Source organism: Pelodiscus sinensis, chromosome 5, assembly GCF_052426305.1.
Source record: "Pelodiscus sinensis isolate ZL-2025 chromosome 5, ASM5242630v1, whole genome shotgun sequence".
Taxonomy (NCBI): domain Eukaryota; kingdom Metazoa; phylum Chordata; order Testudines; family Trionychidae; genus Pelodiscus; species Pelodiscus sinensis.
The window spans coordinates 21,875,571-21,892,738 of NC_143056.1; the positions used below are offsets into that span (position 1 = coordinate 21,875,571).

The window sequence follows — 17,168 nt, forward strand, 5'->3', positions numbered from 1 at the left end:
CTACCGTTACTCCTTGAGGTCATCCACTATTAGCTCTTCTTGCACACTAACAAGGGGAGTTACATTTTCCTTCAGCCTTCTCTTGCTTCTGATATAGTTAAAGAAGAACTTTCTTGTTCTTGTGCATGCTTGGATGGCACATATACAAAACTTAGGGAAACTCAGCCTCCTCGCATAGGGTTACCAGGTGTTCGATTTTGAACCGGACAGTCCAGTATTTGAGCTTTCTGTCCAGGAAACAAACTGAAAAAATACCAGATACTTAATTAGAAAATACTGGACATTTATGTAAGTTTTATTATTAGTAGTATCAGTATGTAGTTGCGTATTGCCTGGCTGGTAGACACACTCGCACTGCGTGAACGTGTCTACCAGCCAGGCAGTATTTAACTACACAATAGAGAGGAAGGAGTGGGAGCGGGGGTGGGGCATGGCGGGATGGAATCCCCAGGGCCAGATTTGCCCATGCGCCCTGCCGGGACTGTGCGCAGGATGGGCAGCACCCTGGGATCTGCGTGTGCCTGGGCCAGCCCCACTTCCTGCTGGCCAGCCCCACTCCCCCGACTCCCTCCTGGCCAGCCCTGATTCCCACTGGCCAGATCCCTCCCAGCCAGCCCTGCTCCCCCTGACCTCCTCTCGGCCAGCTGGTTCCCCCTCCCCTCTTATCTCCCCCCGGTCAGCTCCGCTCCTGCCGTCCAGTTCCCCACAGCCAGCCCCACTTCCCCCAGCCCCCTCCCGGCCAGCCCCGCTTCCCGCTGGCCGGTTCCCCGCCCCGATGTCCCCCAGCCAGCCCCGCTCCCCCCAACCTCCTCCCAGCCATCCCCACTCCTCTCCCGGCTGGTTCCTCCATCCCGTTCTGAGATCCTGCGTGTCTGGTATTTTTTTGAAACCCATCTGATAACCCTATCCCCACAAAATTAAAAAAAAAACACCAAGATGTCCCTGCAGGGGGCACATGCAAGATGCAGCACAGGTCATCTCATTTTGGAGGCTCACCACATTCGAGGCACCTGGAGCACCAGAAGTTCCCTGAAAGTACGGGGGCCATTGGCACCCACACTGCCCCCCCCCCCATGCTCTGTCCCTAAATTCACCTTCTTGGCCTCTTTCCCAAAGCTGCCAGAGGAGCCCAGGAGTGCATGCCCAGCTCCCCTTGGTGCTGACCCCGGGAGTTTATGCTTCCTTGACTTGGCTGGCACCTGGAGCCCCTTAACCTTGGGAGGTGAATGAGTCGCAATGCCCTCCACGCTGCAAGAGGAAGTGCCAGTGGCCACGGCACTCCAGCCTCCCAAGGTTGTCTCCAATGTAAAATGAGCTCCCTGGGCAGCTGAACCTCCATGTGGCTTTGCCTTCCTTGGCTACAGCTCAGGCTTCTTCCCTTCCCTTCCCAGGGCCTCAGGGTGTGACATTGCAGGGAAAGGACAGGACTGAACCCTGGGGGACATGATGGGACAAGAAAGCCCTAAGCAGGGGCCAGTGAGAAGCCAGGGAGATGGGAAGGGGCAGTAAGGAGCCCATGAAGGTTAGGAGGGAACAGGAAGGAAGCCAGGAGAGCAGTAAAGAGCCCTGTAGCATAGCATAATGCCAGAGCTGGGTAGTAGAGTGAGGGTAGGGCTTTGAGGGCCTTCTAGGAAGTTTCTGGTGCTTTGTAATTTCTCCCAAAAGAATGACTCACACACTGCCTGTGCTTGTGTTCCTTACTAGATGCAATTCATCTTCTGCCTTAACCTTTCTGATGTTATTCCAACATGCTTGTGTTATTCTTTTGTACTCATCCTTCACAATCTGTCAATATTTCCACTTCTGGTAAGATTTCTTTTTCATTTTCAGGTCATTAAATGTCCCGACAGAGCCATGTGGGCCTCTTCCTCCATTCATACCAGGATAGTTTGCTCATTTAATATGGTCTTTTTTGGAAACGACCTTCTCTCCTGAATGCCTTTTTCCCTTAGATTGTTTTCCCATGGGGCCTTGCCTACCAGTTCTCTCTGTTTGTTGAAGTCTGCTTTTTTTTGAAAGTCCATTATCCTTCTCTCACTCCTTTTCCTTAGAATCATGAAATCTATCATTTCATGAGCAGTTTCACCCAAATTGCCCTTCAACCTTCAGACTTGCAACCATTTCCTCCTTGTTGGTCAGAATCAAGTCTAAAATGACTGGTTCCTTCATCTTCCTTCTGAAACAAAAGACTCCTACAGCTCCTCCTCCAAATCACCCATTTCCCTTCCTTTTATCTTCACCCGGAGACTTAGAACTGGTTTGTCTCTCCCCTCCTTCCGGACCTCAGAACACATGTGTATGTTCTTGTGTAAAGCAACATCTCTTTCTTACTCCCCACATGACGCAGGCCAACACTTCTAGCCAACAAGTAACATGAAAATCAGGATCTAGCGACCTAGCCCTTGGACTGATCAAAGGAGTATGAGAAATGGAGTCAGTTTAACGTCTGTCCCAGGGAAGATAATGGAGCAGGTAATTAAGGAAATCATATGCAAACACTTGGAAGGTAATAAAGTGATAGGGAATAGCCAGCATGGGTTTGTGAAGAACAAGTCATGCCAAACTAATCTGATAGCTTTCTTTGATAGGATAACGAGCCTTGTGGATAAGGGAGAAGTGGTGGATGTCATATACCTAGACTTTAGTAAGGCATTTGATACGGTCTCGCATGATAGTCTTATTGATAAACTAGGCAAATATAACTTAGATAGGGCCACGATAAGGTGGGTGCATAATTGGCTGGATAACCGTAGTCAGAGAGTTGTTGTTAACGGTGCTAAATCCTGCTGGAAAGGGATAACAAGTGGAGTTCCGCAAGGGTCTGTTTTGGGACCCGTACTGTTCAATATCTTCATCAATGATGTAGATATTGGGATAGAGAGTACACTTATTAAGTTTGCAGATGATACCAAACTGGGTGGGGTTGCAACTTCTTTGGAGGATAGGGACATAATTCAAAATGACCTTAGCAAGTTAGAGAAATGGTCAGAGGTAAACAGGATGAGGTTTAATAAAGAGAAATGCAAAGTGCTCCACTTAGGAAGGAACAATCAGTTCCATACATACAAGATGGGAAGGGACTGTCTAGGAAGGAGCATGGCGGAAAGGGATCTAGGGGTCATAGTGGACCACAAGTTGAATATGAGTCAACAGTGTGATGCTGTTGCAAAAAAAGCAAATATGATTCTAGGTTGCATCAACAGGTGTGTTGTAAGCAAAACTCGTGAAGTCATTCTGCCGCTCTACTCTGCACTAGTTAGGCCTCAGCTGGAGTACTGTGTCCAGTTCTGGGTGCCACATTTCAAGAAAGATGTGGAGAAATTGGAAAGGGTACGGAGAAGAGTGACAAGAATGATTAAAGGTCTAGAGAACATGACTTATGAAGCCAGGCTTCATGAACTGGGCTTGTTTAGTTTGGAAAAAAGAAGATTAAGTGGGGACATGATAGCGGTTTTCAAATATCTAAAAGGGTGTCACAAAGAGGAAGGAGAAAATTTGTTCCTCTTGGTTTCTGAGGACAGGACAAGGAGTAATGGGCTTAAAGTGCAGCAGGGGAGGTTTAGATTGGACATTAGGAAAAAATTCCTAACTGTCAGGGTGGTCAAATATTGGAATAAATTGCCAAGGGAGGTGGTGGAATCTCCCTCTCTGGAGATATTTAAGAACAGGTTAGATAGACATCTGTCAGGGATGGTGTAGACGGAGCTTGGTCCTGCCTTGAGGGTGGGGGGCTGGACTCGATGACCTCTCGAGGTCCCTTCCAGTCCTATTATTCTATGATTCTATGATTCTATGAATGCTCAGTTATGAGACAAGAAGTTGTAAGTCCAATTATTCAAAATGAGATGATGGAAATCGTGGCTTAATCTCACAAGGGATATTTCTGAGAACATTTCTAAAGTGTGAAGGGAGATGAAACCTTACATCACGTCATGTGGATTATGACATGAATGTTCATGCAGAGTTCATGTACAGTGCATCACTATGTCAGTGAAGCCAACAGCCACCACAGGCCCTGGGGGAAAGCCAGCCCTCAGCACTACCTGAGCTGCAGCCCCACCATGCCCCGCCCCACCCGTCTCCAGCCCTCAGTGCTCCAGCTCTCTGGCTGTGATTCAAAGGAGCCAGGGCTTCTGGTTGCCTGCCCAGTGGCAGCCAAAGCCTTGGACCCCTTTGAATTGCCAGGCCCCAGGGCAACTGTCTCCTTTGCCCTTCCCCATCCTCCATCAGCTGACCTGCAGTGGAGGCAGTAATTAAAAACACTGTTGCACTGAAATCTGAGATCAACAACTGGCAGCTTCCAGAAAAACTGTTGAAGTTGTTTGTTGAGTCAAGCCAAACTTTTCCAAAGTAATGACGTTCATAAAAATGATTGTGGTGGCATTAGCACCCAATGCTACAAGTGAGCACAGTTTCAGTGCTGCAGGTCATAGTAAAATAAGGCATTAATCCTCAATGGAACAATCACAGATCAACTTATGACTTTCACATCTACACAAGGACAAAAGTGATGACTTACGCTATGTCTACACTTCAAGGTTTTTGCACAAAAATGGCTGGTTTTGCGCAAAAACCTGCGGAGCGTCCACACCTCAAATGCACTTTTGTGCAAGTAAATCAGCAGTAAAACGGCAGAACAGAGGGCTTTTACCAGAGGGCTTTTAACCTCCTTCTACGAGGCATAACTCCCTTTTGCACTACAGCTATTGCACAAAAAGGCAAGTATGGACATTCCAGAGGGATTTCTTGCGCAAGAAAGGGAAAAAGCATAGGTGCTCTGATGGCCATTCTTTGAATGACCATCAGAGCTTTCTTGCGCAAGAGCATCCATGCAGTGTGGACGCTCTCTTGCACAAAAGCACATCGCTTTTGCAATGTGCTTTGAGGTGTGGATGCTCTCTTGCGCAAGAGGTTTTTGCACAAAAACTCTTGTGCAAAATGCTTCTTGCACAAGAAGCCTGCAGTGGAGACATAGCCTTACAGTTTACAAATGTTGCAGAAGCATTCATTTAAAGAAATTCAGAATGAAGATTGTTTAAAACTTTCAGATTTGTAAGGTACTCTTTTGTTAGGTTTAAAAGAGAAAGGCTTTAATGAGTAATTTTGCACCATGACTAAATTTGTCCATTTCTAATGAAAAGGAGATAAACTTCTATTCCAAACTCAGTATTTCCTTTGTCCTCAGGCCCCTCAAACAAAAACACAAAATCCCACCATCATCTATGCCCATGCCTACTGATGAATGCAGCACTATCCAGCACTTTATACATGATAGTTGTGTGCAACTATGTTTGCAAAAGACTGGCACAGAAAGTTACCTCAAGGATGGTCATTCATTCATCCACCCACCTCTGTCAGCTGGGGAAAAGTGCTGAGAGACCACAGCCAAAAGCTAGAGGAAAAAAAAACAGGAAAACATTGAGGGCTAGAAGAATCCTCTTCTTGTCTCAATGGACCTGCAGTTGTGTCCCTATAGAAGAACTGGTAGCACAGCACTTGCTAAAGATGTGTGATCTGCTCCTTTGCAGAACCCGTCCCCACCCCCCTGCTTTGTTTGCAAGATTTATAACGAAGTAGATAAACTTGTATACAGCCTTTCAACCTGCCAGCAGAGGCTGGGCTCCAGAGCGGCTGTCGTATGATATAATGCTCAATGTGTCATAAGAATATTATGCAAAACTGTTCTATTATGCTGTCAGCACAAGCGCTAGAACACATCAGCAGCATACACCTGTGGATCGGTTCTGTCAATAGCTAGTTAGAATATTACTAGGAAAAGCCAAGTTAAAATAGCAGAATCACCACTAGATTATGCAGGCCCCTGTTCTAAGTCAGGTATAGATTAGCAGACTGAGGGGGTCTTTTATACTTGTGCATCTGAGATGGGATAGGGTACAAAAGTTTCACAGCAGGTGTAAATGCAAAGCTTGTGCTTTTTGGTGTGGGACATAAGAGTACATGCAGTGTCCTTGTTAGTGTTCGTCCACTAAAAGAGTCACGTATGTAAGGACATAAGAAGCAGGCCTTGTCAGCCAATGCTCACTGCTGTTACGAAGTACAATTCTAGCATTCAAGAAAGATGTGGTTCTCTCTTTGCAGGGCTAAGCCTTAGTCCTATTCACATGTGAATGTGTGTAACTGCAAAGTAACATCAATGCCATTTAGGGATGTCAATGTGCAGACAACTACACAATTAACATTTAGGGATGTCAATGTGCAGATAACTATAAGCTTAGGATTGATAACTGGTTAAAGGACAGGAAACAAGGGGTAGGAATAAATGGTAAGTTTTCAGAATGGAGAGAGGTAATTAGCGGGGGGCCCCCCAAGGGTCTGTCCTCGGACCCATCCTTTTTAACATATTTATAAATGATCTAGAGAAAGGAGTAAACAGTGAGGTGGCAAAATTTGCAGATGATACCAAACTGCTCAAGCTAGTTAAGACCAAAACAGACTGTGAAGAGCTTCAAAAAGATCTCACCAAACTAAGTGACTGTGCAACAAAATGGCAAATGAAATGTAATGTTGATCAATGTAAAGTAATACACATTGGTAAAAAATAATCCCAACGATACATACAATATGATGGTGACTAATTTGGCTACAACTACTCAAAAGGGAGATCTTGCAGTCATTGTGGACAGTTTTCTGAAAACATCCACTCAGTGTGCAGTGGCAGTTAAAAAAATAAATAGAATGTTAGGAATCATTAAAAAAGGGATAGAGAATAAGACAGAGAATATCTTATTGCCTCTGTATAAAACCCTGGTATGACCATATCTTGAATACCATGTACAGATATGGTCGCCTCATCTCAAAAAAGATATATTAGCAGGGCTCGCCGAACCACGGTGAGCCCCGCTCGCCAGCTGTGCAGTCTGGCGATCTGCGCATGCGCAGCTCGCCCGAACCCTCCTCTTCCGGGTTACAATCTACTCACCATGGGCGAGTAGATTGTATTATTTGTCGAGCCCTGAATATTAGCATTGGAAAAGGTTAAAAAATGAGCAACAAAAATGATTAGGGGTTTGGAATGGGTCCCATATGAAGAAAGATTAAAAAGACTTGGACTTTTCATCTTACAAAAGAGGATACTAAGGGGGTATATGATAGAAGCCTATAAAATCATGACTGGTATGGAAAAAGTGAATAAGGCAAAGTTATTTCCTTATTCCCAAAATATAAGAACTAGGGGTCTCCAAATTAAATTAACAGGCAGCAGGTTTAAAACAAACAAAAGGAAGTTTTTCTTCACTCAGCACACAGTCAACTGGTGGAACTCCTTGCCAGAGGATGTAGTGAAGACTAGGACTTTAGCAGGGTTCAAAAAAGAGCTAGATAGATTCATGGAGGTTAGGTCCATCAATGGCTATTAGCTAGGATGTGTAGGAATGTCCCTGGCCTCTGTTCATCTGGAAATGGATGACAGGGGAGGGATCACATGAAGATTGCCTGTTGTGTTCTTCCCCTCTGAGGCATCTAGCATTGGGCACTGTCGGCAGACAGGATCCTGGGATAGATGGACCTCTGTATCAGAGGCAGCAAGGGGAGGGATGGTGGGAGCCAGTGCTCCCTCTCCAGCCCCATGCTACTGCCTCTAATAGATACGCACAGCCCCGTCACCTCTGCACCTAGGGCAGAGAGGGGTTCTGTTCATCCTTCCCTGAGTGGCCCCCTGGTCGACCATTCCAGACATTTTTCATATTTCCAAGTTGGCAATTTTATCTTGCATAAAATCTCACTTTCCTCTTTCAAGACATTCACTCTTTTCTCCCTACCTGTGTCCTCACATTCAGCCTCTCTTCCCCACCCCCACTTGCTCTCCCTTTACACTCAGACTTCTCATGTATTTCTGTCTTGACTACTGTTTCTCCCTTACTTTCTTCTTTCAACTCCTCCTCGATCATCAACTCATTCTCTCTCACTTCCACATTCTCTCCTCTCTCCCACACCAACCCCCTTTTTGCCCCTCCTGGGCCTTCCATTTCTATCCCACCTATTTCGGGTTGCTTTCCCTTCACCCAGTCTCTCCCTATTAATCAGACAAAATTCTCTTTGCACACTTGGGGGGCACCTACCATTACCCACTTCTTGGGGTTCAAGGCCATGCGCTAGTTTGTGCTGCTCTCACACTGCGCTATTCTGGGGGAGGTCAAGACCATCCTCACACTCGTTGGAAGTGGTGTGGCACTGCCAGAGAAAGAGGAAGAGGAAGAGGAAGAGGCAGGGCAGCGGGGGGGTGGAGTATGTGAGGGGAGGGATGGGGCGAGGCAGAATTTGGGGAACAAGGTTATTATTCTGGCCCTTCCCCTGGCTGGGGTGTGTGTGATATAGCTGATGCTGCCCCAAACAGGTTGCCTCTGGTCTCATCTGCATTCTGGTTGCTGTGCATCACAGTCATGTAGAGGATTCTTAGCAGCTTTCATCTTAGGCAGTGTCTTAAAGGTGATTTCTTCTCTTCTTCCATGTCTTTCCTCTTATTCTTTTGTTCTTTCTACTGGTCTCCTTTTTTATATAGTGAAACCTGCTTAGCTATACCTTATCCAAACATTTTGCTAAAAATGTACTAACCAAATCTAACATTGTAAAACAATTCCATAACCAATCATATCCTACAACCTTAATTAATTTATACCCAGCAAAATTAATTATGTAACAGAAACTATTGAAGAACCAGACAGAGATCATATGGACAAAATAGAGAAGTGGAAACCATTTACGGGACAAAGTCAAATTAAGATATGCAATTTCAGCTACATTAATCGTGTACCTGAAGTCAAAGTAGCTTAACTCAGCTTTTGGTGCTGTCTACACTGCAGGAAGTCAAAGGAAGAATGCCCTCCCTTCAACTTCCCTTATTCCTCCTGAAAGCAAGGTTACTGGCATCAACCGGAGCGCCCCTCTCACTTTGAATTAGTGTCTCAACTAAACCGCTATTTCAAACCCTGGAAGATCGACAGCAGCAGCTTCAATCTGTAGTGTAGAAATAAAGACAAAACAATAAAGAAGTAAGGATTTTGCAAGCACAACTATTGATAAGTGATTTCTTGCCCGACAGAATGCTGTCAAACTAAATTTCCTTTAACCATCTAACATCTGTTTCTTGAACTGGTGATAGTGGGTGCTATTAGGACAGAATCTTCTTCTTAACAAACCAATATTACATTGTTTGAGTGTAATTTAGATGGACTGTGAGGATGCAATTTACTGCTTCTTAGCTAATGGCTGCCACTCTCCTAATATGGCTGCAGACAAAAAGCTTTAGGACCTTCTGTAGCCATATGGTAAAAGGCTTTATTCTTACAGCCCCACTGACAAGTATTCCACCATTCTCCTGGGCTCTTTGTACACACACTCCTCTCCCCCCTCTCCCCATAGCCCAAGTTCCTTTCTCTATTTGACCTGCTGTCATTTTTGCTCTCTCCCTCTGTGCACAAGCTTTTTCCTCTCTGTGCCCCCTGTCATTACCGTCTCCTGGCATGTCCGAGCATTCTGCTGAGTGGGCTACTGGCAGAAGAACTGAATCCCATCCCAGCTCAAGAAGCTAATCCCACTCTGTGCTGTGTATCACTCCACAGAGCATATGTCCACAGAGGGCGGCTATGAGAATCAAGAGAATCCTCAGCAAGGCGGATCCCTCAATTAAGGGAAAGAGTTCAGGTAATTAACAACAAATCTCTCCCAGTGAAGGCTTTCAGCAATATTCCCCTCAGTGCTCAGAGCACAGGGCTTTTTTCACTTGCCACTCAGAAGAGATTCAGGTGCCACTCAGCTGATTAGCGAAGCACTCATAGCTACCGTCAGCATGTGTTTCTACTGATAGTGCACCTCTGCACATGCCTTGGTGCACATAACATTTATTCTGCACATGAACGGAAAAATTAGAGAGAACATTTCTTGCGACCCTTTCAGACTCTCTCACTTGTTGGTACTGCATGGGATACATACAGCACAGCAGCCAATATTACTGAAGTCTCATGAAAGGGAAAGAAACAATAGCAAGAATTTCCAGAGTTAAGACTTCTACTGTCTTCCTAACTCACCCTCCTGTCCTTGTTGTGTCCAGCATCCAGCTCCAAGCCCAAAGATAGCATGACCAAGGAGGAGAGTTGTATATATACACATCCCGGAATGAATGAATTCCCTAAGACTCAGTATTAATTACAGTACTAACAGCTTTCATTATTTAAATCGTATTAATATGCTTTTCATTGGTTCTAGTTAAAACTAGGAAAGGAAGAGGACATATGACCCCTTGGGAATTCAGTGCAGTCACATGAAAAAAACAAGTGTGGTATCTGGAGTCAGGTAACAGACGTTATTCTACTCTCTGTACTGTTTTTCATGTAGAAGAGGCTTCACTAGAACTGGGAAGGAAGTGAATATTCCATCTCATGAACATGTTTTGAAATACCAGAACATTTTCCCATTGTGAATTGGGGTAAAGCATCAAAATCTAAAAACTGAAAATCCCCAAATAAAAATAATTTCGATTTGGATCAATTGAAGCATTCTGTTTTGATGATCAAAACTTTCCTAAATTAAAGTTGAATGGCTTTTAGGATAAAATAAAAGTTATCAGCATTTAGCCTAAATTTTGAAACAAATTTCTCATTTCAAAAAATGTCAGAATAAGGACACTGAGCATTTCAAAACCCTTTTTTAAAGGGTTTGCCATAAAAAAAAAAATCACCAGAATTGACCCTTTCCTGTGAACAATTTCAGTTTCAACAAATAGAAAAATTGTTCAGTCAGAAAATTCCTATTCATGTCACCTCGATGTTTCTCACAGGGGCAATCCTAGGACAATCATTTTGTGCTGCCATTTGAGATACACAATGCTACAGAGCATGTGAATGTGCAAATTCCCTTCCCATGCTACACTGTCCTAGCCCACCATACCACAGGTGGTGGTGATAGTGGTAGTGTTGGTTCTCCTTGTCTCTCATATACACACAGATTTTATATTTGTTTTTCGGTTGTTTTCCTTTATCTAAAATAAAAGTTCTCTACACTGAAAAATATACATTTTTCTCAGGATGAGGGAACGAGCAGAATTCTAGCTTCCAACCCCTTGAAAAAAGCCTGAATATATTTAATAAGGAGTAAATCCAACAGGGTTCTATAGAAACTAAATTAAATATCCACAGAAGCCAAGAAAAAATGCTTAATCTTCCTTAAGGGTTTTGAACTACCCCTGGAATTCCATAGCAGGGACATAGTTTTCTATTTCAATCTAAAGGATGTTACAATTTCTAGAGGCATTTTAAATCACTAATTCTATGGGATTTTCCCATAAGAGAAAGCCCATCAGGTGACAAGAGTGCAGAGATGGCCATTGGTTTGAGTTTGCCCCCGAATGAAAAAACCACCTTATACATTCAGTGTAAAATGACTTATTTTAGCATAAGGAAAATCAAAAACAAATGAAGGTAAAGTCTCTTCACTAGAGCACAGTGCCTTGCTCCTCCTACAAGCAGTAGCTCAGTGAACAAAATGGCTGCCTCATAAATACACCGGCGGAGTTTTTTCACATTTCTGGCAGAGAGCAATAGAAAGTGAAGGCATCTGAAGTGTTGTAGCTACACATGCCACAGTAATCTCTAATCTCAAGAAAAACGCAGCCAATACCACACAATACATCTGTACCATAGTGGGGATTTTAGCAACAGATATGCAGGGAGAATCCAGAGGGGCAAACACTGTGAGGAAGGAGAGGCTTAGTATCGGGGAAACTGGAATGGAAAGATGGGTTGTTCCCTCTTCTGTGAATTTTCTCTGGAATACTTGGGAAGGTTCAAGAGTTTGTTAATGACGGGCTTTCCTCTTCAGGGAAAAGTTGAGACATTTGTTTATGTAGTATGAAGGTTTATGGGAGCTTATACATGTAGTCTTAGTTAGGGATGCTTTACCAATATGTGGGGGGGGGGGCACAGAACCACATAACTGTACTGGGAAATGAATGGGTACAAAGCAGCATCTGAATGAATTTAATAGGGAATAAAACCAACTGGATGCTATCAACACACAACTAAATACCCATAGAAGACAAGAAAAAACGCTTAACCTTCCTGTAAGTTTTTTGAACCACCCCCATAACCCCATAGCAGGGATATAATTTTCTATGTCAATCCAAAGGATGTACCAAAAGGCATATAGAAAATATATAATATTCTATAGGATTTTTCCATAAGAGAAAGCCCTCAGGAGAAAGGGGTGAGAAATGGGAATGAATGGGATGGAAGGGCTAGAGTTACAGACACCATACACAGGGCCAAGTTTTCAGGTCATACCTTTAGTTTTGTAAGTGTAATCATTTTGGCTCCCCAAAATAGGAGCACAGCCATTTTGTGCACAGCCACTTGTGAGCATAAATCACATACTCTGCCTCCCCCTCCACCTGAGCTGACCTTGCAACTTATGCCGATGCAAGACCGTTGCATTTCTGTTTCAGCTGTGCATGCAGAAGGAGAACACAGTACACAGAAGCTCCTTGGCAGCTTAGCCAGGGGGACAGCATTTCTACTCTGTATTTTCAACAGAAGCGGCTATATTTATTGATACAAGTCTGTAGTATAACCCCCAGGGGAGCCTAGAGGTGGCATAGAGGCTCACACACCCCCTTCATTTCCAAATGTAGGCACAAAGGGCATTTCTGGGTGAAATGAGGTGTGGCTAGGGTTGCCAGATGTCCGGTTCTGAACCAGACAGTCCAGTATTTGAGCATTCTGTTCCGGAAACAAATTGAGAAAATATAAATGAGAAAATAGAAATGTCTGGTATTTTCTACATAAGATGTAATGAAATGTCAAATGTGTCCAGTATTTTTGTTGAAACCATCTGGCAACCCTAGGGCTATGCCTACACTCACGGCTTCTTGCGCAAGTATAGCCGTTCTTGCACAAGAATCCACAGAGCGTCCACACTGCCCGCCCGCTCTTGCGCAAGGAAATTTGCAGTGCGGCATGGTAAGAGAGGGCTTCTTGCACAAGCGCTACGTTCTTTTTTAACAGGTGTAAGGCCTCTTGCACAGGAGCTCTTGGGCAAGAGGGCAGTGTGGACACTCGGCAGGGATTTCTTGTGCAAGAAAGCCCTATGGCTAAAATGGCCATCAGAGCTTTCTTGCACAAGAGAGTGTCCACATTGCCATGGATGCTCTTGCACAAAAGCACAGCTCGCACATGGCAGTGTGGACATTTTCTTGCACAAGACTTCCTGCACAAAAACTCCTGCACAAGATGTTCTTGCACAAGAAGCCACCAGTGTAGACATAGCCTAAGTGTGGCTGGTATGCATTATAGTATCTGGGTCTATGAGTTTACCCTAATTCTAAGCTCAGCTGTTGAAAGTGAGCAAAAGTTCATAAAATCTCACAATAACCTACAACAATTAATGTTCATGGGAAAAAGTGCAAAGACACAAAAACGGAATTAATAAGAACAAAAAGGCCTACTAATATAATTCAAGAATTGTGTTAAAATCATGCTGAATAGACAAGAAATGTGTGGGATGGAAAAATCAATACAGCAAAATTGCCAGATATAAAGTCTTACCAGTAAACAAAATAATGAGGGTATGGGCTATTCCGCTCCCTTCTGCAGTTCATAAGAAACAGAGATTGTTGGAGGAAAATTAGCAGCAGCAGCAGCAGCTGTCTGACCACTGCAACTAGCTTTATGCTCATGACTGCCACACCTCCATTCTCTTGGGACTCCAAAAACTACCACAACAGCACTGGGCCTTCATGCGGCTAATCTTGAGAGATATACAGACCAGGACAAGTCAAAGAAAGAAACCCAAATAGCATAACCACTTCCACCAACTTAATTCCAACCATCCTTTCATGAACTTTTGCATCTCTCTCTGTTCTTTCACCTTCTGTTCAAGAAGAGGCTGGCTTAGCCACCCAAGAATGTAATGTTTTGCAAAACTGCAACCAGAAAGAGGCAGTTCTTAGCAATGCCCCAAACAGCTCAGTGTTGGTACAAGTTGCCAGGTCTAAGAGTGGCTACCAAAACTGTGTGCCATACACATAGTTGTCTCACAACAAAGTTACAAATAAAATGCAGAAGCTGGATTGTTTTCTTTCACACCCCCTTGCGTGTATTTGCCTTGTTTTATATTTTAAGAAATACACACAGACATCAAGAACAGCAGCTTCAGCCCCTTTCAGATAACTTCATGTTTCCCCTATGCCAGAGTGTTTCCTTAGTTACTCACTATGCCACTCAGAATGGTCCATTTGGGTAGATTCTTACTCTCAGTCTACATAAATCCATTTCTTTTCCTTATGTGACTTTAATCTTTACATTTCCAGAATAGTGGAACACAGTACAAGCACATGTCAAGAATCACCATCTACCCAACTTGCTCTACCATGTCCAGCTACGTCTTCCCTTACTGAGCTCATTAGCCCAATCATCAACAATCTCCTCCATAACAAGTTAATTGCCACCAGCTAAGTCTGTAATCTTCTCTGTTATGCAGTTATCCAAGTCAGTGGTCTCCAAACTTTTTTGATTGCACACCCCCATCAATAAAAAAATTTTGAGCATGCACCCCCAATATATGTATATTTATTTATTTATAAATTATATACATGTACTACTGTACTAATATATTATGTACATTATAAAACATACACAAAAAATAGAAATTAAAAAGGATGAGATAAAGATGAAATAAACAATATTTTTAAAATAATATTTTTATTTTATTTTATTCATTAACGGTACAGACATGTGCTTTTTGCTCTCACTAAAAAAATATTAATAATAATAATATTTTTAGTGAGAGCAGTGTGATTAAATATGCTTAATTATTTTCCTCCCATGAGCAGAATGAATTTTATGTTGTGCACCAGTACTGAGTTCATGGGCCTTGTTTGGATGTGCCATTGTGGCACCCAAGTTATTAATAAACATCTTATAAACCTCTACCTTTTCCCTCTGCTGCCATGTCTCCTTCCCTTGCTCCATCAGCTCCCCTAATGCCTGCTGCCCCCCAACTCCTCACTTTCCTCTTCTGTCCTGACTCCTGCCCTTCTCACTGCTCTCAGCTCTCCTGCGACCTGACCCCCTCCACCAGCCCTTCTCTCCCCCCTGTGCCCACTCCTCCAGTAGTCCCACTCTGATCATGTGAGCTACCCCTCCTCATCCCCTCTCCTAAGACATTTGTCTTTCCTCCACCCTGTCCCTTGGTGCCTTCCCCTTTCTTCTCCTGACCTGCCCTTCTCCTCTCCTCCCTTCAGCACAAGCCCTTTCCCCTTCCTCCCCCACACACCTTCTGCCTTCCAATTTGTGAGACTGGAGTCTGTGATCGGGCCCCATAAGTCCTTGCAGCCCTGGCCCCAGCTGCTTCTGGGGCTCCAGACCACGTGCTGGGCCATGCGGTGCAATGCTGGGCAGGGTGGTTTTAAAGCCCCAGGCCATGACGTCACGCCATGCCCAGGTGTCTCCCCTCTCAGCTGTTTCGCAACGTTTGAGCATGCCACGCATGCGCTCCCTTGGCCCCACCTCCCACGGCTCCACCGTGCCCCATACATGGCCGGCGCCGGGGAATTTTCTTCCCGCACCCCAATGGAGCATCTTGTACACCCCCTGGGGTGTGCGCACCCCACTTTGGAGACCACTGATCTAAGTGACCAGAGTGCTACAATTAGCACTCTGTCACAGCCCCAAGAAGGACAATAATTATCTTTAATATCAACTAAAAGACTGTCAGATAACAGGTTTCTTTTGAAAACTCTCCAGATGGGGAAAAGTAAACAAGGAATGTTGTTAAACAAAAGCCTGACCTGGTACTTTACACTTCAAATGCTTTATCTGTTTTTCCTTCTTTTCTGTATCTTTAAAAAAGATTTAAAAGATTGTTTGTGGTGTATTTCCCAAGGTACTAAGCAAGCTGAGATCTATATCTGCTTAACCCTGAATCTTGTTTAACACTGTTTAATACGGTTGCCAGATGGTTTAACGAAAAATACCGACTGCCCCCCCCCAAAAAAAAATCGGGAAAAAAATTTTGTTGAGTGAAAAAAAGGGGGAGACCAAATTATTGAAAAAAAAGGACCCCAACAGCAGTTACTAAGCAAAAAAATAAATAAATAAAATAATAAAAAAACCAGCATGCTCCCTTTAAGAAGAGGCTTTTTGCTGGTGGCCATCTTGTTTTTCTGCTCCCGCCACAAGCCCTGTGGAACCAGGGAAGCGGGGTGTGCAGGAGGTCTGGGGGGGAAACCTGGCGGGGGATCTGGAGGGTCCCGGGGGCTGGGCCTGTTGCTGCGTGTGTCATAGGGTTACTAGGTGTCTGGTATTTTTGCCTCCTGGCAGGGAAAAAAAATCAGAAAATACCGGACATTTTAGGTGTCCGGTATTTTCTGAATTTTTTTTACCAGACAAGAGGCGAAAATACCAGACTGTCTGGGTCAATACCAGACATCTGGCAACCCTACTTTTAGTACTGGACAGTAAAAGGATCATGTTACCATGTTTGACTCTTTAGGCCCATGTAATATATCAAAATTAATATTACATTTTTGGCATCCTCATCCCATGACACATAATGGGGCGGACAACAAATGCCTTTGATGTCAACCGTGGAGTGTCCAGACTAGTGCGCTGAGCCGACAAACAGCTGATCGGCTCAGTGTGGCAGCCATTTTAATTTAAATGAAGCAGTGATTGTTTAAATTGCCGCTTCATTTGGGTATGTCTAGTAAACTAATCTACATGACTCTGGCGACAGAGCCATGTAGTCTAGACATACCCTAAGAGACTAAAAATGCCTGGAAAAATTTATTGCTTTTGGGGGGCTGAAAATGGCTCATCAATACAAAAGTGCTTTCAAAGGAAGATCATCTTATCACTTCTTTATAAAAAATAAATACCCGCTTCCCCCTCCCACATTTATGGGGTAAAAATGCCATCCAGGCTAAAAAATTCTCCAAGTAAGCAAATTTTGCCACTAGTGTGTAAAATTGTCACTGTTTGTGCAAATGTATGAATGGCAAAAAGAAGGGTAAAGGGTTTTTTCTATCTTTACCCATTCTGGGCCTGCAGCCAAAAAGGTAATAAAAGCTGGTTCATTTTTAAACATCTTACAAGTGTATAACAGTGACAGCTCAGGGTTTGTTTTAGCAGCAAATAGAGACAATTCTAGGTTCTTAGAAG

The 17,168-nt window shown here is 43.8% G+C and overlaps 1 long non-coding RNA gene across 1 annotated transcript; it reads left to right on the forward strand.

Moving 5' to 3' along the window:
- Positions 1-9,504: 9,504 nt before the first annotated feature.
- Positions 9,505-14,636, forward strand: LOC142828955 (uncharacterized). The gene is made up of 3 exons (XR_012903136.2): positions 9,505-9,660; positions 10,222-10,308; positions 14,318-14,636. It is a non-coding gene; the product is annotated as an uncharacterized LOC142828955 (long non-coding RNA).
- The last annotated feature ends 2,532 nt before the right edge of the window (positions 14,637-17,168 follow it).